General features: G+C 41.6%; 1 protein-coding gene across 10 annotated transcripts in view; it reads left to right on the top strand.

Annotated features, from left to right (window-relative positions):
• DIP2C (disco interacting protein 2 homolog C) overlaps nt 1-12,180 on the top strand; it is a 2,757,794-nt gene that overhangs the window by 2,053,460 nt on the left and 692,154 nt on the right. The gene's annotated exons all lie outside the window — the stretch shown is intronic.

Raw genomic sequence — 12,180 nt, forward strand, 5'->3', positions numbered from 1 at the left:
CAGAAGCAGTTCGCACGAGTGCCGGTTGGCCGCTACCTTAATTTTCATTTCTGAAATTGAAGTTGAAGTCTTCTAAAGCTAAGTACCCCATTGGGGATCCTTTTTTCTTGCTCTACCGATGTCAGAAAAAGTTAACAATTGTCTAGTCTGTGGAAAGCAAATACCACACCGAGATTTCCATTCTTACTGCATCACCTGCTTAGGCCCAGACCACGACGTTCCTCGCTGTCGGTTTTGTGCTTTGTTCAACGCCAGAACTATATGTCGTTGGGCCCTTACTGTAGCTAAATACTTTTGCTCTCAAGCTCGTATTCTGAAATGTCTTCGGTAAGCCATCCAACTACTGATCTTCCGAAAAAAACATAAGGATAAAGACAGAGACAGACCGCACAGGTCCAAAACTGCTGATGACACTTCCGTTAATCTAGTCGCCAGTTCACCTGTACTCAGTGAGGAGCTTTCACAACCCCTGCTTACCCGCTTCTGTGGATTCGCAGGCTGCTACTGAGACCCGTTTGGAGTCTGGTATGCCGCAAGACTCTTCTTTGACTATGGAACCTGTGGATGTCTCTACCTTGGATGGGTCCGGAGCCACTGTACAGGCACTGGCTTCTGAGGAAGTTCTTTACACTACCGATATTCGAAACAAACCGATGACTTCTTTTGCGTCTTCAGTTCTTTCTAAAATTACCAAGTTTCTAAGGCCCAAGGTACAAACTACGCCTAAAAAAACGACGACCCCAGCTCAAGCACCTGCTTCCATGCCTCAATCTTAAATGCTTAAAATAGGGAAAGACCTTATCATGCTGATTAGGAGAAGCCAGCCTACCCCTTCTAAAAGAAAGAGACTTGTCCCCAGCAGCTTTATCTGACCAAGAGTCCGATGACTCTGAGGTTTCTGATTATGAAGACTTGCCCTTATCTGCTTATTGAGGATTCAGATGCAGAGTAATCCATTCCTTCTTCCTCTGCTCCAGAGGATTTTTCTTTTGGTGAAACTCTACATACCTTGAGATAGCATTTCCGTTGGGAATGCCAGGATTATCCTCGGTCCAAAAAGCGACTCAGAAGTTTTAGATTTACCACAGCACAGACCCTTAGCTATTCCTCCTGTTCTGGATGTTGTTTTCATGGAATCCAGTTTAACTCCTGATACTCTACCTCCTGCTCCCAGAAAACCTGACAGGTATTACAGAGTCCCTGACTCAGACAAATTTATTTTCAAAAATCCTACTGCTGACCCAGAGGTCATCTCCCAAGGACCTAAAGGAATAAAAAGCAAGCACAGCTAAGAATTCCTCCCCTTCGGACAGGGATTCCTGAGCTTTAGACAGATGGGGTAAAAAAGTATACATCTTTGCAACTCTTGCCATTAGAGCATTAAATTGTCAGTTCCACATGCTGAAATACCAGCAACATACCATGGAACTTATTAAACAAAAATTATCTACCTTTCCAAAATATGCATAAAGTAAAGAATTATAGGAGCTTATGCATTCTGCAAGTCAAGTTACTAAGCATACCCTGCAATGTAGGTTTGATGCCCTAGAAGCATCCTGCAGGGCAGCAGTTGCAGGTTCTGTACTTAGAAGGTATGCTTGGCTTAAGGAACAGACCTTGCCAGACCATGACAAATCAAAAATTATTGGAGACACCACTGAACAAAGACAATCTGTTTGGCACCAAGGCAGAAAAGGTTTTTAAAAAACATGGAAGAAAAAATTAAATCTATGCAGACAGTTAGACTTTTTGCAATTCCAGCCTCCGAGATACAGTAGGCATTGCCCCTCAAAACACTGATCCTTTCCAGCTCTTTCTAGGCTGCCTCAGACTAGACCTAGGGGAAGCAGATCCCCCAGACAGCAGGCCCAGGGAATGCAGAGATCTAAGCAATGGACTACCTGCACTTCTAAAACAGGGAGTGCTAAGCCACCCCCTTATGGAAAGAATTCACAATGACATTTCAAATCCACCTCTTACCTCTACCCACCTGCTTGTGCCCCTAGGAGGAAAACCTGGTTCCCATGCAAAAAACTGGGCCTCCATCACCAACGATCACTGGGTCCTCAACATAGTGTCCCAGGGGTACAAATTTTATTTCCACACACTGCCAACCCCAAAAGGGTTCCCAGATCTTCCTCCAAACCAGTGGGCAGAGGCACAAAACCAAGTTCGTTCCCTGCTCTCCACAAGGGCAATTCAACCTGTTCCTGCAGACCAGATAGGCCAAGAGTTCTATTCCAGACCTTTCCTGGTACCCAGAAAAGAGAGCACCTGGCAGCCCAATCCTAGATCTATCCATTCTAAACACCTTCTTGGTGGTACCAAAATTCAAAATGCTCACCCTCCAGCAGCTTCTTCCTTTGCTATCCAAAGATGCCTGGTTAGCCACTCTAGGCCTAAAAGAGGCCTATCTGCACATCCCAATCAGAGACTCTTGCAGGAAATATCTTCGTTTTAGGGAAGGATCTATGCATTATCAGTTCTCTGCACTTCCCTTTCACTTATCCACTACTCCCAGAGTTTTCACAAAATGCCTGGCTCCAGCCATTGCTTTTTCAGGCAAAGAAATATTCAAATCTACCCCTACTTGGACGACTGCCTGATTCAGGCAGACAGGAAAAGTTGTTACAGCACCTGACATTTGTAAAAGACCTACTGACCTCACTGGGATACACTGTAAACAAAAAGAAATCCAAACTAGTCTCCAGTCAGAAAATTGTATTCCTGGGAGCAAGCCTGGACACAGCATCCCAGATGGCATTCCTTACTCCAGAAAAACAAGCCTATCTGACAGGCTACTTCTCTCAACTGGCCACCAGAACCCAGTTATCCTTAAGGAAAATCCTGCAAGCTCTAGGGTTCATGATCTCCTGCATTCTGCTAATTCCAAAATAAGGGGGGAAAGGATCCTGCACTCTTTAGATGTGCACAAACGGCTCAGATTCTACCTGGATAGGACTAAGCCCTTTAGGAAATCTGACCCGTTACTAGTCAGCTTTGCAGCAGGGGCAGAGGCAAGGCCATATCAGAACAAACCATTTCCAAATGGATAGCACACTGTATCCATTTCTGTTAAAACACCACGGGAAACCACCCCCACAGGGGGTCAGAACACATTCCACTAGGGCAACTTCCACCTCTGCAGCTTTTCTCGGAGGGGTCCCTACTAGGGGCATCCTGGAGGCTGCAACATGGAGTTCTGTTCATACCTTCAGCAAGCATTACCACCTGCCTATCTTTTCCAAACCCAGGGCAGACTTTGCAATCGCAGTCCTACAGGACATACTAGCCAGCACAAACTCTTTCTGACTGCCTCTACCCGTTTCCTCAGCCTGTTTTTATACCACTGACTACCTGACATCAATCCTGGAGCGACAGTAACCGACGCAGAAATACTAAGCCTCTGATATTCAGGCCGACTGAGGGCTACCCCTTGCAGGATAACCCAGGTGTGATGACTGCAACAGTGAATCCACTCGAACATCTACATTTATGGTAAGTGTACACAGCTGTACTTTCTGGTATGCAGTCTCCCCTTTTCCTTGAGAATCAGGTGCCTTCTTAGCTACCTCCCTCAAGCCTTGTAATGTAAGGTCTGAAAGCTGAGCCTGTCTCAATTTTACCTTTGTGACCTTTCCTTGCTCCCTTTCTACTGAAAGCCTGGTCTCATCTGAGAGCATGGGTGCTACCACTCACCCCTGTCCTTGCAGTCTCCCCTGCCCACGGGAACATCAGTACCTACCAGCAGCTGTGGCTCACTTTTCAGGCTCACTGCTGCAGGGTAGCTGCGTCCCTGAAATAGTCACCTTACCAGCCCCAGCTTCAGGTGTGGTGTCTATTTGGGTCTCTCCAAGGCTACCTGACCCACATGCCTGCCTCCAAGCCTGACTGCATGTACACAAGGTATTGCCTTATCAAAATCATTCTCTATTAAGACATCTGCAGGGATATCCTCAAACACACCTACCTGCTTGCTTCCTTTCCCACCCTCCCAGTCAATGTGAACCCTGGCCAAAGGTCCATCCTAATGCTCTGACCTGGGTGGAATGCCCAAGCAAGTACTGATCCTCTTTAACCACTGCAGGCTTAACAGTGGTTATGTCAGAGTCTGTATCGCTCTTAACAGTGGCCTGTTTTCCATCCACTAAGATAGGATACAAACTTTGGTGATAAGTTGGTACCCCATTGTCTCCAGGCAACTTACCACTGGTATACTGTTATTCCCACTTGCTGGCTCCTTCTCCTTTTATTCCCCACCTTGCCTCAGTGAACATTTGTATGCTACATGGAACTTCTGCTTACAGTTAAAACATTTAACCCATGGTCCTGGCTGTGTACCTGAAGTAATGGCTTCCCCTGTTACAGGTGTACTGTGTTGGGGTGGTTTAGGCTGCCCACCATGGTTTCCTGTATAACCATGTGCAGTGCTGGGTATCCCTTTCTTGTGCAGTGATGCCCTGCTTGCTAAGTAGAGATCCCCTTCTCTCCCCAGCTCATCTGCAGAGTTATACTACCGGTCTGCCAACCAGATTCTCATGTCCTCAGGCAAAGTGCTAAGGGCTTGTTTCCTCACCAAACGTTCTCCAGCCTTTCAGAAGTGGTGACCTGACACCCACTCATTCACCTATAAAAATAAGTGCTTAACTCAGAAATATAATCACACACACTTTCATCTGCTTTGCATCTTTGCTCACAAAACTTTTTCCTGTAAGCTTCAGTTTGTAACTTAAAACATTCTAGTAAGCATCATTTTACTTTATCATAGTTTAAACAATCAGCATCAGACAATTTAGGAACAGCAGTTACAGCTTTACCATAGAGTTACGGGGACAAGAACTGTACCCAGAGCCCTTGATCAGTATTATACTGTTTACATACCCTTTAAAATACATGAATAAAGCTATCCAAATGATCACACTGTGTAATCTGTGGAAGAAATGTACTGACCTTTATGGTTTCTGGGGTTCTGTTATTGCCTTTCCCATTACCTTCATGACCCTGCCGAGGAATCAGCATCACCCTGTCATGTTGGTGCTGTTTCTCATTTTCTTCGGCCTCCAAGCACTCTAGTCTCTCTTCGACCTACATCTGCTTTCCCTTTTATTTTGGATTCTGAATGCCACAGTCTCTCTATGACCTCCAAACGCCACAGTCTATCTCTGCTGATTTTAACTCCCTCTGTTTTGCCTTTTCTTCAGCCTCCAAATGCTGCAGTCTCTCTGCAGATTCTACTTCCAAATGTTTGGCTTTCAGTTCATGTCTTTCTAACTACAAATGGATTTGTATGTCCTCTGAGGAAGAGGTAAACTATCAAAGTTTCTGAAGACTGCACATCCCCATCACCAGACTGTCTTCAGGGTTGCTGGTCTGTGTTGCAGCAGTGACTAAGGCTGAAATCATATCCTCTTTAGTTTGGTTGGCATGCATCAGTCCTTTGGCTTCCAACACTTTGGCCAACTGGTTCTTTGTCAGCTTGCTATAATCCTCTGCTGACATCCTTGCCTGCTTTCCCTGACTAAAGTAAACTAACAGAAATAGAAATGTGAAAATGAAATTCTGTATGTTTACCCTATGGCTGCTGGGAGTACACACACCTTCAGTGACAACTGCCCACCGGCTACTGAAGTTCAGTTAATATCCCACCAAGCTGCCTCCAGTGTGTGACATGTCTTTGCATTGGTATAGCAATCAAGGAGACTCGATTGTCAACACTGACTCCAGTGAGGGACAGTCACTAAGAGCAAAGATGCAGTCGCACAGTATTTTCAGATCCAGCTCTCTGCACCAAGCACAATTTCCCTTAAGAGCACACAGGGAGCATGCTCCAGACCTGGGGCTGGACTCTGTCTCTCCAGACCTATACAAAACTCCACACTGACCACTTGGGAGCTCTGTGTCCCTGTTCTCTGTAGCTGACACACACACACACATATACACACACACACACGCGCCTGGATGTTAGTTTCTCACACACACACACACACACCTGGGAAAAGCTGGAACAGATTTACTAGCTGTGCCTTTCTGCCCAGACTCTGAGGTAATCCAGTTACCTCCAGTTGGCTGCCCTAAGGCTCTTACAAAGGGTACCCAATTGTACTGTGTAAAATTAATACTAATACAAATGGTAGGGTATGACCAAAGCAGCAAGACTTTCAGGAGTGGCCACAGGCTCATTAAAACAAGCACAAGTACTCTCAAGATGTTAAACGTATTCTCTAAATGACCAGCCACAATTAAAATATGTAATGATAAATAATAAAACTGAGAACAAGAGAATACTGAATACAATAAACAACAGTTTCAACCACAGAGATATAAAAAATAGTACAGTTGGATAGTTTCTTACAGATCCAGAAAACAATACTAAACTATTCTCACTAGATTAACCAAATAATTATTGTTCCCCTGACTACTTACTAGAGAAAGGCAAGCTTACTGTGCTGAGTGTTTTACCACAGCAAAAGCCAGAATATGTCGCTTTGTGTCTGTGTGGATGTGTGAGGTATATATCCTCTCAGAAATCTTTCCTGTCAGATTTTAAAGTGCTGCTGCGAGGGTTCCAAAGAAACCAGATGCTGGTCAGAGGATATCACCTCTGATCACCTAACTCTAGTACACTGAGCTTTGCTAAGATCTGTGGCAGCATCAGAAAGCTGTAAGACAGAAAAAACTAAATTCACAGCAGTTTCCAAATAAAACCTGTAATCCACAAAATGAAGCAGCTTTTCAGGTAAAACAATAAAGCCCTGAGCAGGTCAAGCTTAGAAAATTGTGGAAAAACCCACGGACAGCTCAGCACACTTCAGTTCACTGTATTCCACAGAAACACAGCACATTAACGCTCCACCATACATTTTTGTTTTAAAAATCACTTCCTCAGATGTGGGCTGTTCAAACTACTAGTGCTTTTATACCATTCACTTAATTACATTGATTAGGTTAATGAATTAATTGAAAGGTTAATTTAGTTTAAAATCAAAAGGTTTTCTTGTTGTATCTCTCTGTATGGCCACAATTAAAACACATTTAATATTACAATGTTTGATGGATGAATAAATATGTATGAATAAAATATGTTTTAAATAAAAATCCTTAAAACACTACTACAACGAATAAATTATAAAGTTAAAATACTATTAGAAACACATTTAATGGGCTTCAATGGTTAAAATCACCAACTTGAATATTTGCTTTAAATGAACTTGATACTCCATCTAGTGGATACATCGTGAAATTACAGGTATTATAAAAACTGCATTGTAAGCCAAAGGCAAATTGTTTCTAGGTCATACATATGTTAGTATACCCTTCTCCTTAGCTTGCGTTCTGTCTTCCCTATATAGAATGTTTCACAGGTTTGACATTTCGCTAATTATACAAGGCCAAAGGAGTCACAATTATTAAAATCCTTGCCTTCCAGGGTAATTCCCCTGCTTTTCAAATACACACTTTCTACATTGCTAATGTATGCACACTGTTGACAATGTCCACATTTAAACGTTCCCTTCCTTTTTCTCCGTCTCTGAACTTCTTGGTTTGTACCATTTTCCAATAAAAGTTTTAAATTACTTGAATTCTTATAAACTACTCTTAACTTTTCATTCTTTAGTTTCTCTAAGTCAGTAAATGCTAAAAATTTATTCCGTTCCTTATCTATAGTTTGTCTTACCATTTTTGCACAAGCATTATACTCCAAGATGAGTGCACTGCCAAAATTGTCATTTGCCTTTTTTACTGGACCTATCATATCAAATACTGGTAATCCTAGTATTGGCTTAAAGTCATTTGGTCTCCTGTCTGTCACTTCTGTCTCAATTTTGTCTATCATATCATCTGGGTATTTCCTCGTCCTAAACATTTTCCTTAGTAATCTTTTTTCCATTTCAAAGTCTTCGACACCGGACGTCATTCTGCAAGCCCTAATATATTGTCCTTTAACTATATTTTTCTTGGAATACTAAGGGTGAGCACTTTCAAAGTGCAAATAAGAGTTAGAATAGGTACTTTTTCTATACACCCTGGAATTAAAACGTGAGTTTTCCTTGTATATTTCTATATCCAAGTACTCCAACTTCTCATAATTTATTCTGTAGGTAAATTCAAGAAAATCGATACTGTTATTAATATATTCAATAAATTTTTCTCTCTCTTCTTTTGGCCCTTCCCATAGGATACATATGTCGTCCAGGAATCTTCTATAAAGTGACCAGTTGTTACTGTATATTGATTAGGTTACCATCTTCTCTTCCCATTTGGTTAAAACCAAATTGGCATAGGTGGGTTCACAAGCGGCACCCATCGCTACTCCTTTCTTCTGGTGAAAAAATTCACCTTTGAAGTAAATGAAGTTGAACTTTAGAACCAAATCTATAAGCTCCATCATCACAGTACACTTGTCATAGGTTAAAGTCTCATCCTCAAAAATGAGTTCTTCCAGGTATCTTAATCCATCACAGTCGGGAATGCTTGAGAACTAATCTACAACGTCAATTGTTAGGAAACATAAATTCTCGTTGTATAAATCATGATTCAGTATCCGTAGAAGATCCCAAGAATCTCTCAAAATATTGGTTCTCTTAAGCCACAGTTTCTTAAGCTTAACATCCACGAATTTTTGTAGTCAAGTGTTTTAAGGATTTTTATTTAAAACACATTTTTATTCATACATATTTATTCATCCATCAAGCATTGTAATATTAAATGTGTTTTAATTGTGGCAACACAGTTCCTATCACGAAATCGAACACTGAGAATGCCGAATACAGGAAGGCCGAACTTGGTAGTTCGAAAGTTGAGAATGTCGAAGACCCGGAAACCCGAAATCTTTCCCAGGGAAGGAATTCGGTTGGCCATTTCTGCGGCTTCGGCATTTTCAGACCGGGTCAAAGTAAGTGTACGAACGGGTAGTGACTGACTTTAGGGTTAGGGTGCGGGTCAGGTAGGTGTGCGGTAGTGACGGACTTTAGGGTTAGGGCTGGGTTAAGGATAGTGCATAGATAGTGGTGTATGTTAGGTTTACTGTAGGTTTTGAAGTTCTTTGGTGTGATTGTTTTGTGTGTGTTTTTCAGAATAGTGAATTTTTTCCCTGGGAAAAAAATTCACTATTTTGAAGTGTGGATGTTCTCCGAATTCGATCTTCCAAGTTCAAACTTATGGTGTTCGACATTTTGGAAGTTCAATTTCGTGATATAGACCCGTGGCAACACAGAGAGATACAACAAGAAAAGTTTTTGGTTTTAAACTAAATTAACCTTTCAATTAATTCATTAATCTAATCAATGTAATTAAGTGAATGGTATAAAAGCACTAGTAGTTTGAACAGCCCACATCTGAGGAAGCGATTTTTAAAATGAAAATGTATGGTGGAGCATTAATGTGCTGTTTCTGTGGAATAAAGTGAATTGAAGTGTGCTGAGCCGTCCGTGGTTTTTTTTCACAATTTTCTAAGCTTGCCCTGCTCAGGGCTTTATTGTTTTGCCTGAAAAGCTGTAACACAATTTCAAACTTTCCACCCTTCTAGGGTTCTCTTATAAACATACACATTTGATCAGTTACAACAATACAACCTGATATACATGCATACATTCTTTCTGTCCAGCAGGACCTACTGTTGATGCATTTTAACACAAGTAACTTTACAAATATATTTTAACACAAACATCTGTACAAATCAGTGTGATAGTAAAATAACATAAAATTCTTTATAAACCTCCAGCTAGCTGTGCTGGCATTTGTTGCACATGCACTGTCCTACTCTCCCTGGCACAGATGCACTACCTTATAACAACACAGCTTGTACCAAGGGCTGCACCAAAACTGCAGTGTGGTACAAGGTCTAGGGTTTATGCCAAATATCAAAACCTTGGTATTTAATCCAAGTCCTTGGCAGGATTTGACAAAGCCTTTATTCCAAGCCATGGTGGTACAGTGGCAGCATTGTTACCTCACAGCAAGAGGTTCTCCTGTTCGATTCTCGGCTGGAGTGTCTTCTGTGTGGAGTCTGCATGTCCTCCCTGCGGTCGAGTGGCCTCCGAAAGACATGCGTGAATGGGCGTGCCTTCGCTGAAGGTTGGGCATCGAGCTGACAACTCGGCACCATAAAAATCTACTGCCAGTCATTAGCGGACCGGAGTTCTGCTGTGGCAACCTCTAACCGGGAAAAGCCGAAAAGTCAAACAACAACATACCGTTTCTATTCCCTACCCTACTCTTCAACCCAGTACAGTTATTGGTTGGGGCATGTTAATGTAGACCTATTGAACAAGAATATCAGAGGGAAGCTGGAGACTTTGTGTTGCATTTACTGTAACTCTTGATTGATTTTTTTTAGATTTTCATTGGGCAGATCTAATGTCATCCATAGATGCACAAGTGAAATGAGTTTACGCTGGTTGCTTTGTCTTTTTCTTCAAATCTTCCTTTCCAGAGTTGCCCCTGGCAAAAAGAAATCAAGGCAGTAAGGGCATACCCAACCCCTTATAAGCATTCTTTTCTTGATGACAGATGGCCAGAATCAGCTGGGCAGAACTACTAAAGGGATCGAATTATAATTCTTCTAAAATTGGTGCCATGCCATGTGGTATAGTTTTACTAAAGAGTAAGTGATTTGTTGACTGATGGTCTTGATGACCTGAAATTACGATAGTTGCAGCATAAACTTCCCATTTATAATGTAATTTTATGCTTGTGAGTCCTAAAATCAGTTATATCAAGGCACCTTTAATGCATTTTTGGCAGTATAATGTATTTGCTAAATTATACCACTGTTCTTTGTCCTCCTAGCCTAATAACATGCTGTCTGTTAGCCTTCAAGCCCAGTATTCATTAGCATATTTTATGCAAACTTTTATGTCTTGGTTATTGTCCTCTTACTTCTGAATAAACTTAAAATTAGACCTCATCCCAGGCACCTTCGCATCTCCACATTCAATCACTCTTCTCTGCCAACCACATCCACCGCATAGTTTTCACTTCCAGAGTTTTCTCTCTTGCAGGTCTAAAACTCTAAGAAGCCCATATTATCCTCCTTCAAAACAAGTCTTAAGTATCACCAGTTTAGTCAAGCATCTTGCCTGTGCTTTCACCCTCCAAGTTTCCTTGTACCTTGCAAAAGCATGTTAGTTGCCTGTCTAAGCTAAACTGTTCATTTATGTTTATATCTACCATTGCCCTTGTGTTTCAGATAATAGTTATAAAGGGGTTTCTAAGGTTCACTAACTTACTCAGTTAACAAATACCTAAATTAACCAGATCAGACATTCAGGGAAGGAGGGTGACACTGTGTTCCTTAGAAGTAAATGCATTCATTTTAATTATCTTCTGAAATGTAAAGTGCTTTCCGTAGACTACATCCTTTAGCAGATGATGTGGTGTGCTAGTTATGGTAAAGGGAATATCACATAAAAGAACATCCCTTTAGTTATTCTCTTATTACCTGATTAATCCAGTCATCGGATTTCCAGGCATCTTTTCTGGCACTCACTGAGTACAAGATAGAAGAACTAATCCTGGATGATGTGCCAGTCCATCACAGAATGCACACATTTGGTCACTTGTCATACAATTAACACTCCTACAAGGCAAATGAGAGGAAGAGGGGAGAGGTTAACAGGGTGCTGTGTTTCTGCAGAACAAATGCAACACCCAGGTGCAACAAGAAAAAACATATTTTTCATACCAAAGTAGTAGTATATTTAGAAGTGCATAGCAAACGTCTGTGTAAACCTAATCTATGTTAATGCAATGTAAAATACAATTTAGAAATGATACTTAACCTGTATATTAAAACTCTGTTCCTTGACATTCACTAAATTTTTATTTTCAGCTGATAACCATTTGAAATGTCAGGACCTGCTAGAACAATTCCCAAAACATGGAGACTGAATGGCCAAAAACAGAATTATTTAATACTAAGTCCAAGATGGCCACTTCTCCGAATATTCCCTTTTCTCCATGTCATGCTGATTTTGGAGATGGTATTTATAGAGTCAGAGAGGCTTGCCCCCCCCCCCCCCACACACACACATCAAGGGCTGCAGGGGGTTTAACCCTCAGCAAAAAGGACATTTAAAGGAGAGGAGCAATGATCCTGGTTCACTCTTAAGCATTTTTAATCCTTCTTTTCGGCTTGTAGGTATTTGGCATGTCAAATGCCAACATTTCAATAGACAGTCT

The sequence above is a fragment of the Protopterus annectens genome, chromosome 3.part0 (genome assembly GCF_019279795.1).
Source record: "Protopterus annectens isolate FY-2018-M chromosome 3.part0, PAN1.0, whole genome shotgun sequence".
NCBI classification, from domain to species: domain Eukaryota; kingdom Metazoa; phylum Chordata; order Ceratodontiformes; family Protopteridae; genus Protopterus; species Protopterus annectens.